The 15,739-nt window shown below is 43.9% G+C and overlaps 1 protein-coding gene across 8 annotated transcripts in view; it reads right to left on the bottom strand.

Moving 5' to 3' along the window:
• Positions 1–15,739, bottom strand: part of SNX24 (sorting nexin 24) — a 154,928-nt gene that overhangs the window by 129,068 nt on the left and 10,121 nt on the right. Inside the window, exon 1 of one of the 8 annotated variants that reach the window (XM_027606586.2) lies at positions 6,323–6,425. The exons of the other annotated variants lie outside the window; for them this stretch is intronic. The gene's annotated coding sequence lies outside the window, so the exon portion shown is untranslated. Of the gene's footprint in view, positions 1–6,322; positions 6,426–15,739 lie in introns of those variants that run through there. 8 annotated transcript variants of the gene reach the window in all.

Raw genomic sequence — 15,739 nt, 5'->3', positions numbered from 1 at the left:
AAGAGTGGCTGGAGCCCCCTTCAATACTGCTTCCCCACCTACTTGAGTACAGCTCAACCACAGGCACAATACAGTGAGAACAAATGCTCACCAACAGCGGGGTGTCCTGCTGGCTCAGCTGATAAAACAGGCAACTCGATCTCAGGGTTTTAAGTTTGAGCCCTGCGTTGGGTGTGGAGATTACTTCAAAATAAAATCTTAAAAAAAAAAAAAAAAATTCTCACCAGTAGCTAAAGAAGGTAACACTTGAGATTTCAGCTCCCCCAACTAGACAGCTTTATTCCAGCTTCACTATAGGCTTTGCTGAGAGCTGGACCCCTCCTTGTCCCTAAATCCATCTTGACCAATATGGTGGCACTGGCCACATGTTGCCCTTGGGCATCTGAAATGTGCCTGGTCCCGAGAGAGGTGTTCTGGTAAGTGTAAAAAACACGCCACATTTAAGGAATTACTACAAAAAAATAATGTAAAATGTCTCATCAGTAATTTTTATGCTGCTGACATGTAGAAATAATACTTTGGATTTGTTGGGCTAAATGAAATATATCACTACAGTTCATTTCACCTGTTTCTTTTTACCTTTTAAAATATGTCTACCAGAGGGCGCCTGGGTGGCTCAGTCAGTTAAGCATCTGCCTTTGGCTCAGATCATGATCCCAGGGTCCTGGGATGGAGTCCTGCATCGGGCTCCCTGCTCGGCCGGGAGTCCGCTTCTCCCTCTGCCCCTCCCCCTGCTCGTGCTCTCTCTCTCTCTCTCTCTCTCTCTCTCTCTCTCTCGAGTTCTCTCTCTCTCTCAAATAAATAAATAAAATCTTTAAAAAAAATATGTCTACCAGAAAATATAAAATCCTTGTGTGGCTCACATTGTATTTCTACTGGACAATGGTGCTCTAAACTCATCCCTGAAACCCAAACTTGACATGGGCTGAATCCTCAACACAAATCTGCACCAGGACAGGAAAAGCGATTCCAAGAACTGCCGTTGGCCTCCTCCTCCTCAGCCTCGTTCCCACTCACTCCCTTTCCTTTCTCCTTTCTCACACTCCTGCCTCTTCTTCATGACCTTGAAACACTCACCGTCTGCATTCTTGTGAGAAAAAGGCTTTACCTGACCCTGACTCCCTTCCTGCTGCTCCTCCAAGGTCCCCCATCACCCCCACAGGTTCCTTCTCCAGCTCGTTCCAATGCTCTGCCCTCTCGAGAACCCCCTGACCACACAGTGGTCTCACCTACCCTGTGCTTCCATGCACTGAATACCACCCAGGCTCTTGGAAGAGACACCAATTTCCCCACCCCATTCTCCCATCCCTGGTCCAAAGGAGGATGTTCTCTCATTATCTGGGAATTCTTGCTCAAGGCAGACGTGGCTCACTGCAGCTCTGCTGGACACGGACCCTCCCCGCTCGGCCACGCTTCTGCTGTGTGCTCTCCCTCCCCCCTGCCCTTCCCATCTAGGAAGAGCCGGACTCCCAGAGGAGCCTCAAGCATGGCCAGGGGGCTCTCGAGGAGAATCACGGCTCATTGGTTTATGGCTTGAAGACAAGGAAGTAAGAAGAAAGGTCTTGGGCAAAAGTGAAAATTGCAGCACTGCCTGGAGGAAGTAAGAGAAACCAGAACTGGTTCTGGAAGGGAAAACACAAGCTAATCAACGTCAGGGGTGGGGGCAGGGGGAGAGGCTTCTGGCCCTCACTAAACATAATCTCCCTGAACCTCCAGGAACTGAAGGAGGAGGGGTGCAGTTCAGCTGTGTCAGGGGGAAAGTGAAGAGGGAAGGAGAGATGAGACAGATGCCACTAAATTTTATTTTTTATTTATCTTTTTCTTTTAGCTGCCAATTCGAGAGAGCTTCCGAAGCCCACTGGCATTCTCTTCAGAATCCTTCATGACCACCCTGTGCCACTGGCCCGTCCGAACCTCCATCCGGGTCATCTGCCCCTCCCCCCAGCCTGGCCTAGGCCACAGCAACAGTCCCAGAGGGGACACCAACTAACCCCCTTTGGGAACAGTCTGAACAGCAAGCTAAGTGTAATCAGCCTGACTGCCTCACTTCCATTTGGCTTGGCTGTTCAGAAACATGTGATGCAGCCCTGTTTATTTCTGCACAAAGGGAAAAGATTTCAGAGTTTCCGATCCCACCCTCACCTGATGCCAGGGAAGGACATTCTCTCCCCCGCACCTCTCCCTTCAAAGCAATGCAGACATTTCTCCGACTAGAATGTGCCCTCCTCTTCCCACTCCTTATCAAAAGTGGAAAGGATTCTGACACCTTCCACACTGGTCGATGCCTATCCTCCAGGAGCAGAGAGAACAAAAGCAATCACCCACGGGGACCTCCGCATGTGGCTTTGCCCCGTGTGTCCACAAGACGTTCAGTCTCTACCCACAACCGCCTTCTGCACACAGGACACTGCTCCCTTCCCAACCCCCAACATATAATGTTCATTTACATTATCCCACTGGGCAGGTGGAGGGGGGCCGTGTTCTGTCACATAAGCCCTATCCTTTCCAGTTGCTTATCTAAATCCTATTTAGCCTTCAAAATGCAGCTCAAGCATGATTTCTCGAAGGTAGTTTACTCCTCTGATCTCATTTGCAAAATCTCCATTCAATGCAATTTACTGTTTCGAATTTGTTACCAAAAAGCATTCATTACTGCCTCATAAACACTGTCATTGGGTGCAAGTGCTTAACTGCAAAGTCTTTGAAGGGCTGGAATCAGGCCTTACAGTTGTCAGTATATAGGTGGCTGGCACCAAGTAGGCATTCAGATATTTGATCTACTAAGTTGCATTGTTAATTATCCTTCTTTATAATAGATAAAGGCTTTGCTTCCACTGTATGTTGAGACTAAAAGCATAGAGGTTACAGGGCACTGATCATTCACAATTCCCCATCCGTCTCCTACGGAACTCTCCCTTAAAATTCACTATCATACAATGTCACGAATGTATCAATTAAGGAAACGATCAGTTCAAAATATGTTATGGTGCTTTCAAAGACTGATATTTCTTCATTTTTATAACCTGATGCTGTTATCAATGGACAACAAAAATGAATGTATCTGTAACATAAAGCAAACGTTGCTTCAAAAAAAAACAAAACAAAACCTCTAAACCAAAAAACAACAACAACAACAAAAACCCACACCAAACCAAAACAGAACAAAAAACCTGTAAAATAAATATACACTTTCAGGGGTGCCTGGGTGGCTCAGTTGGTTAAGTGTCTGACTCTCCTGATCTCAGCTCAGGTATTGATCTCAGGGTCATGAGTTCAAGCCCTGCGCTGGGCTCCACACTGGGCATGGAGTCTACTTAAAAAAAAGAAGAGGAAGAGAAAAGAGGAAGAAGAAGACAATGACCATGACAGTGCTGTAGTCAACTTAAGAACCCAGTGTCCACCCACACTCGTTTAATAAGTCTGTATATCACCTGAAGAAAACCAGTGGAACTGTTTATAACGACCTGAATACAAAATGGTACACACAAAGTTCGGGAGGCAAGTTCATAGTCCCACAGGGCTCCGTCATACAAGGAGGTGCTTTTGAACAGACCCAGGGCAGCCAAAGGAAGCAAAAATGGGCAAATCAAACAAGAGAAGTGCTACAGTCCATTTCCACACAAAATCCTTTTTGGCCATTATTATTTAGTGAGCCAGTTCTCAGCATTTTGGTTCTATATCCATTTTTTTATGTGAAAATGTTTCCTATATTTTAACTCTATACACTACTGGACATTTAAGGTTGCAGAACACTTTCTCAAATTTCCAAAACCCACTGTACCATGGATCACCCTTAGGACTGAGTTTCTGTTTTAAGGTCCTCTCTAGAGCTTAATGACAATACTGGAAAACTCTCTCTGATTGCCTAAGTTAACTCCCAGTGAACCGGGGGCACATTTCGAATCTGTTCCTGGCCTGCCTGGGAACACCTTCCATCAAGCACTGGCATGGCCCTCCCCTCAGAACCACTCGGACACCAGCAACACCAGAGCCCTCAGTCCCCAGATGGTCCTACTGGAGTCCCAGTCTATGGGGCTGCTGGCTCTGCCAGTCCAGAGTAACTGTGCACAGCACCAGAATTGCAGCAGGCTGCGTTATAGTCTCCAAAGCCCAGAGTCCACCAGAGGCAATCCACCGGGCAGGTTCAACAGCTCCCCCCTACGCAGCGTAAACCCATGAGACTGCAGGCCCCGGAACAGGCGCCAGGGAGCAGAGCAGAGATGCCTAGGCCAAAGACAGAGCTGACACCAGAAAACTTAAACGAGCAATCTCATGCCCGGCTGGCAGTAAAGAGAACCCACCGTTCTCCCCGTGTTCCAGGCCCTGGATAGTAACAACAACTACCTTCCAGTCCGTGCCTTGCCCTGTGCGAGGAGCTTGTCATTTACTATCCGCATTACTTTTTTTATCCTCACACCTCTCTGTGCTATCACTGCCCCCTTTCCCCCATCTCATGAATGAGGAGAATGAAGCATGAGAAGATGAGCCAAGGAGAGAAGCCAGGTCAAGCACTGGCAGGTTCTGCTCTGCGGTGCTCCCCCTGGATTGCATAAGCCTCCGGCAAGGGATGGCAAAAATACAAAGAAGACTTCTTTAGAAGTGCAGCTTTGCCTGAGCAATCCAAAAGTGGTACGTACTTTTCCCCCATAAAAATGAAGTTTTAATACGTGAGCTCTCTGGTGTTCTAGGTAGTCTCTTTCCATGTCACTGTATTTTTCATCTGTTACAACTCTATCATTAATTAGTTTTGATAGGGTGTGTGTACTGGACACAAGAAACAGTTCTAGACAGTTTATGGATAAAATCAACACGGGCCAAACTCTGACTCAACTTCATGAACCACAAAACCCTTGCCATACTGAAATTTCTATCAAATTTTTACTGGGCGGGCATTATTTTTGGTGTTTCTGTTTTGTTTTGGCGGAAAAGTGAAGGAGCAGGAGATGAATTTATGGTTTCAAGGGTACTCAAGTCAGAAATCCCACACAATCCTCACTGGGGCAACTCTCTATAGAAATCCAACATAAAGATTTCAGTTTTTAGAAACAAATGTCAACACTAAGTACTACAGAACTAACTCTATGTGTTAAGGGCTTTACATATATTCTTTTATTTGCTTCAACAATCCCTATTGGTTACGAAGCAGATGCTATTATCTCCCTTTAAGGTGTGAGGCTCGGAGCTTTTAAGCAACCAGTGACCATTAAACACACGGTTAGGGAGTGATCAGGTGTCATCAACTCCAAAGTGCACTTTTCAACCACCATGCTACTTCCCCTCCCAGAGAACATCTTCCCAAAGAGGCCAAGTTTACAAAACAAACAAAACCTCAGCTCCTGCCTGGTTCACCAGAGCTGGCTCTCTGATGTTATATGGCTCAACAGCAGATGGACTAAACCATGCTGATACTCTCCTCTCCACTTGAACAACCTCTCCTTATTGTTCCACCCCTGCTTCCCCAGTGTGTTAGACAGCGGGGAAAGCTGTCCAGAGACCCCTCTCCCAGACACCCTCCTGTCTTTCACATGGGTTTCCAGACTGTGTTAGTGTCTGGCCTGCCGGGAAAAGCTGTCGTCTGAGGCAGATTCCTTGGGAGGCATCTCACACGCACTGTTCCATTTCATCCTGGCAATGACCCTGTGGGCTGGGTCCTCGGCAAAGACCACGGGGTTAGGTACTACGGTTAACCCATTTTGAAAGTAAGGAAACGAAGGTTAACAGTTTGTTCCTACTAAAGCTTGTTAACACAACTGTATTTTTATGTTCAGCTCTCCGTGGAGCAATACAGGGTTCGTTTACTATGGCTCTAGGGAATCCTGTGTTCATAAACAGGGAGAATCCCTTTGAAAGAGAGTTTCAGGATGTCTTGAGGCTCTTGGAGAGAAAATGAGGAAAATGATGGCATCCCCAGGGCCCAGCACAGTGCCTGGTAGACTGCAGGCCTTCAAGAACCACTGGCTGAATAAAGGAATGTAAGTAAATTATTGGGGCTGATAAAATTGTGTCCCACACTCCTCTCTGCCTCTCCCCAGCCCTCACCCACCGCCACCTCTTAGAGCTCCTGTCTGGCATTTCTGCCTGGCTCTCCTGGGCAGTCCCCTCTGCAGACCACACACACGGCCCTCAGGACGCAAATGTGTTCCCAGCAGATCACATCGACTCGGAACTCAACTGCCAGCTAAATCCTCTGGGCCACAGAAAGATGAGCTCCCCAGAACTTTCCTAGACCCAGAGCTCACTCAAGGAGCAAATCCTGATTGCAAAACACAGCTTCAAAAACAAAACTCTACGTCAAAACGTCATTCGTTAAAACTGGCCTCACCTGAACCTGGCTCAAGCCGAACGCTGACAAGTCGGAAGTCAAAAGTTCTACTTCCTGGGGACACCTGGGTGGCTCAGTCGGTTAAGCGTCTGCCTTCGGCTCAGGTCATGATCTCAGGGTCCTGGGATCGAGCCCTACCGGGGAATCCCTGCTCAGCGGGGAGTCTGCTTCTCCCTCTCTCTCTGCCCCTCCCTCGTGCACACGCGCTCTCTTTGTCTCTCTCTCATGAATAAGTAAAATCTTAAAAAAAAAAAAAAGTTCTATTTCCTGCTCAGAGCAAAGCACCAAGAATGAATCTGGGTAGGGACTGGCCTCACCCCCACTACCAAGCTAGTGCCATATACTCAAAACACTTACAAACAGAAGTTTGATTGTCTGGTCCCTCCAAAAAAACTTTATATTTGAAGAATGTAGAAAACGAATTTAAAGTTTTACCTGAGAACACTGTTAAGCATCTAAAGCAAAAAAGAGTGGCTGGAATGTCCCCTAGGGGTTCTGCGATTGAGAAATAGCAGTTTTCAACAATTAGTTGCTTCACCACATAATCAACGTTCTTCATGTGTTCTTACAGATGAGGTGATTGGGACACTTCAATGTCATTCTCTAATGTGAAACCACTGCAAGGATCTTTTGATATTACTTTTTTCAAAGAATTCATTTAAAGCAGTGAATTAAATGTGCAATCACTCAAAAGTGAGAAAGAAAGAAAAATTTTCTTATTAAAGGAAGGTAAAATACATCATGATATATTAATCCGTACTGGCAAAAACTTAATTACAAGTACTAGAAATAACAAGAGCTGCACATGTGGTGACTTCCTACCATGTGCCTGGAACAAGGGAGGCTTGAGAGAAAAATGAGGTAAGCATTTTAGGGAAATGAGACTCAGGGAGGTTTATGACTTGTGCAAGTCCCCTCACTAGTGGGTAACAAACCCAGAATGTGGAACCAGGTCTGACTGGCTCCAAAGCTTAGTAATGACCCTCTTTAGAAGTTCCTCAAACCCACTGAGGTCAGAAAAGTTTAAGGGACACATGGCTGGCTCGGTCAATGGAGCATGTGACTCTTGATCTCGGGGTTTGAGCCCCATGTTGGGTGTAGAGATTGCTTAAAAATAATAATAAAAAAAAAATCTTTGGAAAGACAAAAAGAAAATCTTCAGTTCATTTGATTTATGAGTCCAAAGACTCAAGAGTGGTTCATGGTTCAGGGTCTAGATCCTAGATGCACTTCTGCTGAATCAGAATGTGAACTGGTCCTTTAAAGCTTTAAAACAAAACTGACGTTTCTCCTTCATGCTAAGTATGCACTCTGTAGGGTGTCTTTTTCAAAACAGGGTAAGTCACCTACTCCATAATTTGCATGCTGGGCTACAAAATAAAATCAGCTAGAGAGCTTTTAAACCATACCAGAGCTTTAGCCCCCAGTTACATGAGAATCTCTGGGCAGAGAGCCTGAAAATCTGTATATTTAATCACTCCCAAGAACCAATGATGTATCCTATTAAGATGTATCGGGGCAAGTAACCCACCTTAATGATCTCCACAACCATCTTGGGGACATTTTTAGGGCAGTGCTGTATTTCTACTGCTCATCAGAATCATCCAGGGACCTTCTAAAAATTCCCATGCCCAATCCACACCCAAGAACCATCAGACTCGCCAAGGGTGGGACCCAGACACTGGCAGTCTGTAATGATCCCCAGCATGCAGCATAGGCTGGGCACCATAGCCTGGGCAACCAGGTATTTGCACAAGAAGCCACGCCCTCATTTGGATGGAGTTCCAACGTCCCATCCACCAGTGGTGCCATCCACCAATGGCATCATCCCATTGACAGTCAGCCTGTTTTCTCTAACTCCCTGCCTCCTTTCTTAGCATCAGGCTGATACCCAGAAGCCTTTCCATTCATCAATCGCTTCTTCAGTGCGTGCCCACTTAGGAGAGATGCTACATGACTCTCTCTCTCTCTCTCTCTCTGTCATTCAGAAGCATTCCTACTACTCTCTCTCTCTCTCTCTGTCATTCAGAAGCATTCCTACTACAGCATGATTCATCCCCTGCGCACATGCAACATTTGTCATTCTCTCACCACTTTCAATTTTCTAATGTCCACTGCCTTGTCTCTCTTATTAGTATTTTCCACACTGTTACTGCTTTTGCCCTTCTGGACAAGCTGGGGTTAGTGCTGTTCTGGGTACAAGAAACCTAGGGACAAAGCTCCAGGCTAAGGAACCACACTGTGGCTAAAAGGAAACAATATCCCAGGATGGATGCCATTCACCGCAGGCAGGCTGAGGAGGATGTCCTTTCGGGCTTTGGAAGGGAGCTCTCTTTACATGAAAAAGTTTGGACAGATGCAAAGTTTTAAAGGAGAGGAGCTCTGTGCTGCCTTTTGATTACATGTACCTCCTCCAGAAGCAAAGCTCAGAAGGTTATCCTGAATTCCCAAAGCACACTTTTTGATTAACTACAAAGATCTTCATGATTAAAATTAAAAAAAAAGGAACAAAAACCTTTGTGCATTTCGGTTCTAAACTTTTTAACTAGGTAAACCTTCCTGCATGGGTCAGACATGAAATAAATTTTACATTTGATAGTAAAATTCTTTTTACCCAATAATATTTATGTGCAAAAGAAGCAGCATTCATTGTGAAGATATCCTCTCAAAGGGCAAATGAGGTGTTGATTAAAGCTTCCCTAAAACATATACTACTTTGTACTACTACTGAGTGATGACAAAATTAATTCACATCTTCACCCTGCAAACCACCCCCTTCCACATACACACGACAACGTCAGTGAAAAAGTTCATAGCACCAAGAAAATGCATTTCCTTGATAAAGTACTTCCTGCACTAGGTAAGACTGTTGATTACCTCGCAAATCTTTTTTCAGGACTATCTCAGGTTATTTCTGCAAAATTATCCATGGGAAACCCACAGATAATGAATTAAGAGTCTATGATGGAAAAAGCAGATCTGATTTCCTCACAAATCATAAGATAAAAATGTAGCAATTTACTCCAATAATTTTTATGGGAAAGATCAAGATTATTGACTTTAAAATAAGGTTTCTCTCTACTAAGTTAATTTCAGTCCTGTCCCTAATAATTTAGTTGGTATTTGAGAAGGAATTTTAAGATAATATTTAAAAGTTAATTAAAAACAGTGTAAGCATTCACGTCAGTCAAGCGTGACCTCTGCGCTACAATGCATTTAAATGCATGTCACCTTGACCTGTAACACAGCAATGTTAAAAATTTTGGTCAATATAAATCAAATGTACACTAATTTATTCAGCAGGTTCCCTGGTATCTGAATCAACATTAGAAATCTAACCAGTATTTGTTATTCTGTTATTGACAAAAGGAAGCATATTTAAATGATAACAAGGGCTCATGGGTGTCATTTGGAAGTTAAATTGTTCCCCAGGGACCACCTCCGTAAACATCTACATTTAAAGGTCATTTACCACCAAATTATGAACAACTGTTGCATTTATTAGCACAGGCTCAATAATTTGGAAGCTACGGTCATCAATTTTTACTGACAATGAGGTCTAATTGTCCACTAATAATAAACAAGGTAAACAGACCTTTTCTGTAAACTTTTATTCCCTGCACCATGATCACATTTGCAAAACGGAGATGCAAACTTTCCACAGACATGCATCTGAAGGAAAAAAACAACTTCCAACTGCAAGAAGGACTAAACATAGTTTACAGTAAATAGCGGATAATAAAATATAAAAACATATTTTCTCATGTAATCTACATCTGAACTAAAACAAAAGGGAGAAAAACACAATGTTTATTGAAGAATGAAATGTGAATTTCAATTTTAGAAGGACGTACGATGGTTATTTTTACTGTGGGGTGCCCAGATATTTGGTCAAACATTGTGCTGGGTGTTTCTGTGAAATGGTTTGGGGTGAGATTAATATTTAAACCTACAGACTGAGCAAGGCAGATTGCCCTCCATCATGTGGTGAGCCTCTTTTGATTCTGAAGGCAACTTACTCAGGTGTGTTATTTCAACCCCTTTACCAAATGACCTGAAAAGCTACTACTTTTGAGTGGGGTCCAGACCAAGAGAAGGCTCTGCAACAGGTCCAAGTTGCTTTGCCACTTGGGTTATGATCCACCAGATCCAATAATGCATGAAGTGGCAGAAGCAGACAGGGATGTTGTTTTGAGCCTTTGGCTGGCCTCCACAGGTGAAGGACAGTGCAGGTCCTTAGGACTTCGGAGCAAAGCCTTGCCATCCTCCATGGATAGCTACTTTCAAGAAAGAGTTCTTGGCTTGCTACTGCACCTTAGCAGGGACTGGAGGCTTGACCATAGACTATCAAGTTACCATGTGACCTGAGCTGCCCATCATGAACTGGGTGTTATCTGACCCACCAAGCTATAAAGCTGGGTAGAGCAACACTTGGTTACCAAACGGAAGTGGCATATATGCGATCAGGCCCAAGCAGGCCCCGAAGGCACAAGTAAGTTACATGAAGAAGTGGCCCAATCAAGGAGGGCACGCGATGTGATGAGCGCTAGGTGCTATACGCAACTGATGAATCACTGAACACTACATCTGAAACTAATGATGCGCTGTATATTGGCTAGTTGAATTTAAATTAAAAAAAAGTTACATTCTAAAAAAAAAAAAAGTGGCCCAAATGCCCATGGTCCCCACTCCTGCTACACTGCTTACCTCCTCCAGCCTGCACCTGTGGCCTCATGAGGCATTCCCCAGAATTAGCTGACAGAGGAAGGGAAGACTTGGACCTGGTTTACAGATGAGTCTGCAACACTGCGCACCTGTACCACACTAGTCCCTCTCTGGGACAGCTGTGAAGGACAAGAGTCCAGGGAAATCTTCTCTGGGGGCAGATCTCAAGCAATGTACCTACTTGTTCACTTTGCTTAAAAGGAGAAGTGGTCCGATGTGAGATTAGATACTGAGACACCAACTATGGTCAATGGTTTGGGTGGATGGTCGGGGGAAATGGAAAGAACATGATTGGAAAATTGGTTCTGTGGAAAGGTGAAGATTATGTCGGTAGACCTCTCTGAACAAAAGGAGGAGGAAGAGGAGGAGAAGAAAGCGAAGCTATTTGTGTCTCATGTGAATGCTCATTAAAGAGTGCCTGCAGCTAATGGCAATTTTGATAATCAAGTAGATAGGATGACCTATTCTGCAGATGCCAGTCAGCCTCTTTCCCCAGCTACTCCTGTCATTGCCCAGTGGGCTCACAAACGAAGTGGCCATGGTGAAAGGGAAGTAGGTTATGCTTAGATGTTCAGCAACATAAACTTTCACTCACCGAGGCCCATCTGGCTATGACCACCATTGACTGTTGGCCCAATCTGCAGAGACCAATTCTGAACCCCCAATATGGCACCATTCCATGAAGTGATTAGCCAGCTACCAGGAAGCAGGTGGATTACACTGGACCACTTCCATCGTGGAAGAGACAGTGTTTTATTCTTACTAGAACAGATACTTATTCTGGATAAAGATATGCCTTCCCTGCATGCAATACCTTTGCTACAACTACCATTCATTGACTTATGGAATGCCTTACCCACTGCCATGGTATTCCACACAGCACTGCTTCTGATCAAGCATCTCACTTCACAGTAAATGAAACGATGCAGTGGGTCCATAACCATGGAATTCACTGGTCTCATCATGTTCCCTACCATCCTCAAGCAGCTGGATTGACAGAATGGTGAAATGGCCTTCTGCAGACTCAGTTATACTACCAGCTGGGTGGCAACATGATGCTGTGTCCCCACAACCAGAATTCACACATCAAGGAATCAAGGGGTGGGAATGGGAGCAACATCATTCATTATTAACCCTAGTGGCCCACTGGCACAAGTTTTGCTTCTAGTCTCTGTGACTTAATGCTCTGTTGGTCTAGAGGTCTTATTTCCAAAAGGACGAATGCTTCTACCAGGAGAAAGAGCAAGAATTCCAATGAACTCAAAGTCAAGATTGTCACCTGGTCACTTTGAACTCCTTGTGTCTCTGAATCCACAAAGCAAGGAAGGGCATGAGCATGCTGGCTGGGGTGACTGATCCCGAGTAGCAAGGGTAAAGTGGACTGCTAAAGCACAGTGGGGAGGAGGGGGCAAGGAAGATCGTCTATACCACAAGAGACCCCTGATGGAGTCTCTTAGTAATAAGACGCCCTGTGATTAAAGTCAACGGAAAGCTACAACAACCCAATTCAAAGAGGACTACTAATGGCTCAGACACTCCAGGAATAAAGATTTGAGTCTCCTTACCTGGCATAGATCCACAACCAGATAGGTGCTTGCTGAAGGCAAAGGGAATACACAGTGAGTAGTGAAAGAAGGTAGTTATAAATACCAGCCATGACCATGTGACGAGTTACAGAAATGAGGACTGTAATTGTCCAAAGTATTCCCTCCTTTTTTGTCTTCGGTATGCTTATGTGCATATCTATTAACATATATATAGCAAATATTTTTTTCTTTCCTCTCTTATCACCTTATCATGTAACATAAGAGGTATTGCCTTTATATCATAGAATTTAAGTATTGTTAACTTTTACATCAAAGTATTTAAGTTGTGGGATATCAATGAAATGATCTTCCCTTTCTCAAACTGGCAAATTTTCATTCATCCTTCCAGAGCAAGCCTTCATGTCAGCCAGCCCCAAGCCCACAATACCAGTACAATGCCTGGGAGAGGTAAGCCCATAAGACATAATCACAAGAACGAATGCTTGCTCTACGTGCCATACGTAATCTTGACAGTAAGAAGAATATCCACCAGCAAGGTGGAGAGAAAGGTGAGGGTGAAGAAGGAGAGAAGCTAATAGTTTCTAAAACAATTCCTAAATTCCTAAATTCATCTAAGAGCTAAGGAAAGGTGGCCAGTAGGACTCCACTCACATATTCGTTCTTCCTTCCGAGTAAGAATTATAAGGTGAGGGGCGCCTGGGTGGCTCAGTTGGTTAAGCAACTGCCTTCAGCTCAGGTCATGGTCCTGGAGTCCCGGGATCGAGTCCCACATCGGGCTCCCTGCTCAGCAGGGAGTCTGCTTCTCCCTCTGACCCTCTCCCCTCTCATGCTCTCTCTCTCTCATTCTCTCTCTCAAATAAATAAATAAAATCTTTAAAAAAAAAGAATTATAAGGTGAAAACCTAAGTCATTTGCCTTGTTAATAAAAATCAACAAGAGGACAATAGCTTATTTCAAATACCCACCTACCAAAAGAAAGAAAGAAAGAAAGAAAGCGAGCAAGTAAGTGCGCCTGGGTGGCTCAGTTGTTAAGCGTCTGCCTTCAGCTCAGGTCATGATCCCAGGGTCCTGGGATGGAGTCCCACATCGGGCTCCCTGCTCGGTGGGGAGCCTGCTTCTCCCTCTCCCACACCCCCTGCTTGTGTTCCCTCTCTCGCTGTGTCTCTCTCTGTCAAATAAATTAAAAAAAAAAAAAAATCTTAAAAGAAAAAAAAGAAAAGCAACTTCAAGGGACACTAGCATGTTTCAAAAATGTCAAAGCTAGTCATCAGAATGAGCCAGCAAATTACAATGGATCTACACTGAGACACCACTGCTCACCTTATCAGACTGGCAAAAACCCAAAGGCCTGACAACACACTCAGTTGGCAAGCTTGTGAGGAATTCAACTCTCATAAACTGCTATGGGAATGCAAAATAGCACAATCCCTAAGGAAGGGGATCTGACAATATCTGGCAAAATTAAGTATGTATGCATGTACCCTTTGATCCAATAACCCACTGCTAAGAACCTATTCTAAAGATACCCTGACAAAAATGCAAAAAAACATATGCACAAGGCTAGTGACTGCAGACAACAATGAAGAAGAACTAAGCTGTAGAAAAGGAGTGTGCATCTTGATATATGCCCCTGGGGAGTGAACTACAGGATACACTGTGAAGTCAAAAACAAACAAACAAACAAAAAACAGGTGGAAGAAAATGTTTTCATATACTACTGTTTAATTTTAGACTACTGTTTAATCTAAGGGCACAAATGTACCTGTATTTGTTTCTTTTTGTTCTAAGTTTTCATTTAAAGAATCTCTACACCCAACGTTGGGCTCAAACTCACAACCCCAAGATCAAGATTGCATGCTCCTCTAACTGAGCATCCAAGAGCACCTTGTTTCTATTTTTTTAAATGGAAAGATAAACTACAACTTTTTTTTAAATGGTCATCAGGGGAGGGGACGAAAACAGAATGAAGGGAATATAAAAAGCAGCTAGATTTCAGCAAATAAACCTAATGCAGTATACACTTTACACAATATAAAACAAAATCAACTTCTAAAAAAATTCCTATCCTAAGTATACAAAAGAAAATGACACTGGGTAGCTCGTTGGGAGTTATGAGCAGAGAAGAACCAATCCGAGTGATTTTGAAACAGTCACTTGATTGTACACTCTTAGTGGGATAGATCAAAGAACAAAAGAACTTTTTTATTTAAGACTTTATTTATTTATTTGACAGAGAGAGACACAGCGAGAGAGGGAACACAAGCAGGGGGAAGTGGGAGAGGGAGAAGCAGGCTTCCTGCTGAGCAGGGAGCCCCCGTAGGGCTCGATCCCAGCACCCTGGGATCATGACCTGAGCCGAAGGCAGATGCTTAACGACTGAGCCACCCAGGCGTCCCCAAAAGAACTTTTTAAAAAAGAAAGTTTTAAGCTGTATTCAGTAATCATGTTGTTGATGGAGTACTGGTATTATAATGGAGACACACTGATGCGTATAATGTGAGATAAAGTAAACTGCTAATCACCTGATATTCCATCAATGTCAGCATCTAAAGGATCGAGATTTTCAGTGCAGGAGAAAGATACAGCTGAAGATAAAAGACCAAGACAACAATTCCTGCTGTCCTCAACATATCATGTATTTGATCTTAAGAGAAACATTCTTCTGCTCCAACCACTGAAAAGATTTCAAAACCTTCACAAATACATTGTGTCCAGATCATAGTCTCTATCATTTCCCACTAAAAGTAACCAGGGATCTTTAGAGAAAAACCTAATTCCAGATCTGGGGCAGGAAATGTAAAAGATGTACCTTGTTATGCCAGGAAGCAAGGAGTTACCAAAGACCCCTAAGGTTATGTCAAGGACAGAACCCAACTTGAAAATGCCAAATACGAAAATGGCCAAAGAAGGACATAAAGTATATAAGAATGATAAATGCAAGGGACCCAACTACCTCAAATGTGCTGATATCCACAGATCCCTAACAATACAGATTTTTTTTAAAAGCCAGCCTCTGTGATAATCTTTGTGATCTCTGGAGGCAGCCAGCTCATTGTTTTGAAAAGTAAATAATCAGGGCGCCTGGGTGGCTCAGTTGGTTAAGCGACTGCCTTCAGCTCAGGTCATGATCCTGGAGTCCCGGGAT

The sequence above is a fragment of the Zalophus californianus genome, chromosome 5 (genome assembly GCF_009762305.2).
Source record: "Zalophus californianus isolate mZalCal1 chromosome 5, mZalCal1.pri.v2, whole genome shotgun sequence".
In the NCBI taxonomy this organism is placed as follows: Eukaryota; Metazoa; Chordata; class Mammalia; order Carnivora; family Otariidae; genus Zalophus; species Zalophus californianus.
The sequence above is the reverse complement of the archived record's forward strand: the minus strand, read 5'-3'. Positions and strand labels throughout refer to the sequence as shown.